Source organism: Priapulus caudatus, unplaced genomic scaffold, assembly GCF_000485595.1.
Source record: "Priapulus caudatus unplaced genomic scaffold, Priapulus_caudatus-5.0.1 Scaffold1640, whole genome shotgun sequence".
Lineage (NCBI taxonomy): Eukaryota > Metazoa > Priapulida > Priapulimorpha > Priapulimorphida > Priapulidae > Priapulus > Priapulus caudatus.
Genome location: NW_014578701.1, coordinates 18325 through 24664, shown reverse-complemented (window position 1 = coordinate 24664; position 6340 = coordinate 18325).

The following is a 6340-nucleotide window of genomic DNA, read 5'->3' as shown; positions in this document are numbered from 1 at the left end:
GTTTTCCTCAGACGGCACTGCACGCCTAACACAGTGCGCGCGCATGCGCAATATCTCCCGAGAGAAATCGTATTTTGCAAAAATTGTGCATTTAACACGAAGAGGAGTTATCCTAGCATAGATTTATATGATAACATTTCATCTGTAGATATCATTTAAGAAATAGGAGGAAGACCTTGCCTGTAAGGTCCCGGCTGCGTATACCTGACAGTACACAATCTGGCTACGTTAGTGTGTTAGGGCATGCGCAATATCTCACCAGAGGAGTTATATTTTGTGATGAATATGCATTTAAAATGGTTAGGGGGTATCTCAGCATAGATTTCCCTAATAAACTTTTATCAGTAGACCTCTGTTTATAATTAGGAGAGCACCCTAGCATGTAGGGTACAAAACACCTACTTTATGCCGTCGCGTCCTTCCCCTTGCCTCCCCTGCCCCTCGCTCAGCCTCCTTCTACCGCCCCCAGCTATCTTCCCTGCCGGATTTCCTCAGTCTCCCATCCCCTCTCCCCCTCAGCAAGCTATATTATGAAGTTTGCCTCAGACGTCACTGCAATGCCTAACACGGTGCGCGCGCATGCGCAATATCTCCCGAGAGAAATCGTATTTTTCAAAGATTATGCATTTAAAATGAAGAGGACTTATCCTAGCATAGATTTGTATGATAACATTCCATCTGTAGATATCATTTAAGAAATAGGAAGAAGACCTTGCATGCATTCTTCATTAAAGTCTGTCTGGTGATCGCGTAAGCGTGAAACTCGGAGTAACAGCAAAGAGCTTATAATGGTTGCTCATTATAAGCTCTTTGGTAACAGCTAAAAGTGATGTATTGTCTTGAATTTCTCTACAGACTACAATTTATATATATATAATAACGAATATAATGACAGTATAGTATATTATAGAATATTTATGCGACAGACGTGTAATAACAAAGACCGCATACAATATGTATATTTTCTGTTAGCATTACCATCACCATGATAATTTTTCCTTTCTGTTATCTACTATATAATAGTAGAAAGAGCCGAAGTGTCGTTTTTCATCCATCCATCCATCCATCCATCCATCCATCCATCCATCCATCCATCCATCCATCCATCCATCCATCCATCCATCCATCCTTCCATCCATCCATCCATCCTTCCATCCATCCATCCATCCATCCATCCTTCCATCCATCCATCCATCCATCCATCCATCCATCCATCCATCCATCCATCCATCCATCCATCCATCCTTCCATCCACCTATCCATCCATTTATCCTTCCGCCACCTATCCATCCATCTATCCAGCCCTCCAGCCATGCTTCACATCGGTCCCATCTGTCTATCCCTTTTGTAATTCTTATCGGCACTTCAATGCACACAGAATCACACACTAACACTAAAGGGATGAAGTAGGATATGAATGTGTAAAACAAATCTTATTAATACCAAAAGTGCAATAGAGATGTGAAAAACCACATGATCTATCTTGGATGTGCTATCCGCATTTATCTTCGTAGCCACTTCACACCTGTTATAACAGGGATACAATGTGCGGTTATAAATTTAGTACTCCCGTTAGATGGCGTAACGAGATTATATTGGATCCATAGATGTGATCATATAAATCACGTGAACATGAAAGCGCCCTAGCATGTAGGGTACAAAACACCTACTTTATGCCCTCGCGTCCTTCCCCTTGCTTCCCCTGTCCCTCGCTCAGCCTCCTTCTTCTTCTACAGGCCAGAGCTATTTTCGCTGCCGCCTGTCCTCAGTTTCCAATCCCCTCTCTCCCTCAGCAAGCTATACAGTAAAAACCCGCGTATAAGAACATAGATTTTTCCAAGTTAGCCTCAATAGGTTCTTATATAAATGGTGCTTACTCTAAAATTAGGCTCAAAAGGTTCTTAAATAGGTTCTTAATTGTTTCTACTTTTAATATGTCTACTTTTAAGCTTATACTTGATTCAAATTGTGTTAAAATTTTCTTACAAGGACTGCAATTTTTGCTAATTAATACCCATGATGGGCTACAGTGTAAGTTTTTCAGTGCTTACCATACTGTATGATACAGTATGTATCCAAGGAAATAAAACAACATGCCAAAAAATGGAGGAGAAAAAAATGGAAAAAAAACATGGAAAATTAAGAACCTACTTTAAAATTAGCCTAAAACAGGTTCTTATGTAAAGGGGTCTAAATGGGAAATTTTAGCCTAACATGTTCTTAAAATCTATGTTCTTATACGCGGGTTTTTACTGTATTATGAAGTTTACCTCAGACGGCACCGCACGCCTAACACGGTGCGCGCGCATGCGCAATATCTCCTGAGAGAAATCGTATTTTGCAAAGATTATGCATTTAAAATAAAGAGGAGTTATCCTAGCATAGATTTGTATAATAACATTCCATCTGTAGATATCATTTAAGAAATAGGAGGAAGACCTTGCATGTAAAGTCCCGGTTGCGTATTCCAGCCAGTACACAATCTGGCTACGTTAGTGTGTTCAGTCGCTCACCTCAGTTCGCGTCGGACGCCGGAATTTGTTCGCGACTAATGAGGCGTAGAGTTTTTATATTTAATTCTATATTTTCGAACTACTATCGGTGTGCGGTATTTCGTTCAGTCTCCAAGAACAGCTTCGGCAGAACGAGTAGTCGAATAAATTACATGCTAAATAGATTTTGTTCGCGTAAACAACACGCAAAGTATGGAATGGAAGCTTCTAAGACGAACGCATCACTGAAGCTTGAGCTTTCCTTTCGTAGATGCGTCGACGTTCGTTTTAGTGCATAGCTAATTCAGCCTCATACTATGAGCTTATTTGGCCATTTATATCAGCTTGTTTGAGAGGAGATAGATGCACACGGTATTAACTAGTCCACCGACCGCGTAAGCCGCAGCATCCATGTCAGGTGCTGGATGTGCTCCACGTAGCGCACTTCGATTACTTATAGGTGGCGCGGTGCGATAGCAGGGACTGCTCCGGCTAACCTAGGTCTCAGTGCTCGCCTCGGTCCCGAACCGGGTGGCCTCGGTCCGTCGCGACGCGACCTGGATACGGAGGCGACTCTGCGATACCGGATACGGGCATGACTCGGAATACGGGCATGGGACTCGGATACGGGCAAGGACTCCGGATACGGTGCACGGACTCGATACGGGGCAAGGACTCGGATACTCGGGCACCGGGACTCGGATTACGGTCCGTGGACTCGATACCGGCACGGCACTCGGTTACACGGCCGCAGGTTCGGTCTCGGATTGCCGCCGGAGTTGGGATGCGGTGTGACGCGCGTGAGGCTTGCTCTGGTCTACCATGGCGCTCGGTTATCCATGGACCTGGACGGTTCGCGGTCTCGGTGGTCTTGGAGTCTCACGGACTGCGCTAGTTGCTGGCGGCTACCCGCCTCGTGCGCGTAACATGCGGTCTCAAACAACGCTTCGAGGGCAGCGATGAATTCAGTCGGAGTCGGTAACTTCAACTTCCAGGGAGCCAAAGCGTAAGGCCGCAAGCCACGTCCCAGGCGGGAGCCGCCCCGTGCCATCCGCCCGGCCCGTGATTGGACGCCAGTGGGGAGTGATCTGCCTGCCAATGGCAGGCTGCTTTCCTTGCCGACCGTGCTGCCTCTGGCTTCAGGGGGCGGCCCCCCCCTTTTGCCGGGCGCGCCCCCTCCCGGCCCTCGGCCCGGCCGGCCGCGCGCGCCCCTAGCGCGCGCGCCCCCGGCCGCCGTCCCCGGCTCCAGCCTAGCACTGCCAACAGGTAGGCGCAGGCCGCTTCACCCAGAATGCGTCAGCCGAGAGGCCGGATCTGCCGGCATGCCGCCTACGCTTTCGCCAGGAACATCCCGTACAATCGCTCCAGGCTCGTCGGCGTCGCCCCGCCAACCCACAGGTCGGAGCTGCCGATATTTCTGTGCCCGCCAACCAGGGGGGTGACGTCATCGTTGCCGACGGAGCTGCCGGTATTTTCTGGCGGTTCGCCAACCAGAAGGGTGTGCGCTCAGCGTTGCCGAGCGGAGCCTGGTTACGGCTTGAATGGTGGCTACGGCAGGCAGCAGCGCCGGCTATGCGCGCCAAGGCTGGATATAGTTTAAACGGCAGAGAAGCAAGCGCACTGCTAAGCCCACACCATGGTGCCTACGCCCCCCCGCCGCCGATATGACGACTCTTACCAACTTTGAGATTCCGATAGAAGAGATAACGCTGAATGATTTTTAAACTGGTCCATGATGCTCGCTACAACGAAACTCATGCAATACAAAGACGCGATTTTTCACCCAACGAATGTATCTTAAGAGAGTCAGAGCGGTGGCGCCCTAAATGAACACTGACGCGATTTATCGGTTCGATTTCGTTCAATAGTTTCGTTCATTAAATTCGCTTAAGAAAACTAGTTTCGATCAGTCAGATAATGGCAAAAAAAGTTCGCATAATTTATTATGTTGCCAATGGTAAATTATGGTAAAAAAATCGTTATGAAAACGATGGGCAGAATATTTGTGTGAGAACGGAAGAAGCCAAGGAAGTTGTCTGCAAGCTGTGATATGTTATAGGTCCTCTAAACTACAATAAAACTGGAAAGTGCTGAAAACATCCAGGGCTTTGGTGTATTTCGAACTTGTTTAGACTCTTTAATATCAATGCGTACGCGTAAACAGCTACGCGCAAACCATGCAACACGCCCATGTTCAGATCATTGCACCATGACCGACATTTTCATGATGAATATATTTATCATTGCTCATCACATTACACGCGCTATCCAAAAACAAATGCAGTCACAGCTCAATTACCATGTGCCAAATACCCAATATGCTACACTTTAAAACACGGTACACCCGCAAAAATATAGTTTCAAAACATCGCGTACACATCTTTCCATCAATCGCTTTATGATTTAATAATTGAGTGACTAGATAGTTATATTGACGGCTGTTATAACGCAAGTTAATGATAACTTATCTTTACAGTTATCATTTATAATAACATATATATGGTGACTACGTGAAGCGTCGAAACAAATAGAAGGGACATTACGTTTTACGAAATAGCTCTCGAATTTGTCATGAGATTGATTGCGACAATAGACTGGGGCAGTATTTTATCATAAATCTATCGAATTAGTAATCTTGTATGTAGGAACCAACTACAATTTACGACATTTACACATACAGAGCGGAATAGCTATTCCGATTGATTAATCATTACACGCACTCACGCACGCACGCGCACACTCGGCCCGCCACACACGCACCACGCATTACACAGTGACGCCGACACGCACAACACCATGCGCCTCACGACCCATGCATACGAGCAGTACACAGGTCACATACGTAATGGAAACACACTCTCGCACGCACAACGCACGATACGTAGCGACGCACACATGCGTACGTTACACTCCTTAAAACGTTACACGCATACACAGGCACACACACGCGTATCCACATATACACACGCACGCAAAAACGCACGCACGCACGCACACATGCGTGCGAACACACGCTTATACGTACACGCACATACATACACAGACATACGCAGGCACATGCACGCATATGCACACGCACGCACACACATACACAAGCACCCGCGCGCACACGCAGGCTTATACAAGCACCTACCAGCACACCTACAACAATGACAGCACGAGAGACGATTGCGGATGTATGCAAGTGTTAAGAAAGAAGCATCGCGAGAAGGAAAGTGGAAAGAGAGCGAATGAGTGTTATACAGGGAAATCTAAAGGGGGAAAGCAAGCGGATAAGCTATATATTTAGTATATATTATAGTAGGCTATAAAAGGCGATCGAGAAAGTAAAAAAGAGCGAGAGAGGGGGAATTTTAAGGATATGTATAGGAGGGTTCTGGAACGTGTGGCACAGATTCAGCAAGTTGAGCTAAAACATGAGTTAAAGCAAATTTACAGATCGATTAGAATGAAAGTGCGAAGATTTTACTGAAGATCGTCGCAGCATCACACTGGCACAAAAGTGTTCGCTTACCGTTGTCAGCGTAAGACGTGTACTAGCGTAAGACTAAGTTGGCGCTGTGCACTGTGCTTGCGTTCACACTAGTCCCACCCCGTAGCATGTACGAATATCAAACATCTACTATATAATAGCCGAAGTGTCGTTTTACGTATCTCCTCCGAAACCGTGCCGCGTGTGCTCGCGCGAATCGAGCTGGGCCCCCCTTCGGCGTCGCGACTAAGATTCCGCTCCGTTAGAACGCGATTTTTCGACGTTAAAGTGACTTTTTCAGGCAATTTCCTAAAAAGTTATGTGCCCGAAGAAACTCGGCATTCATCGGCGGAAACGCGCACCAACTTTAAGATCG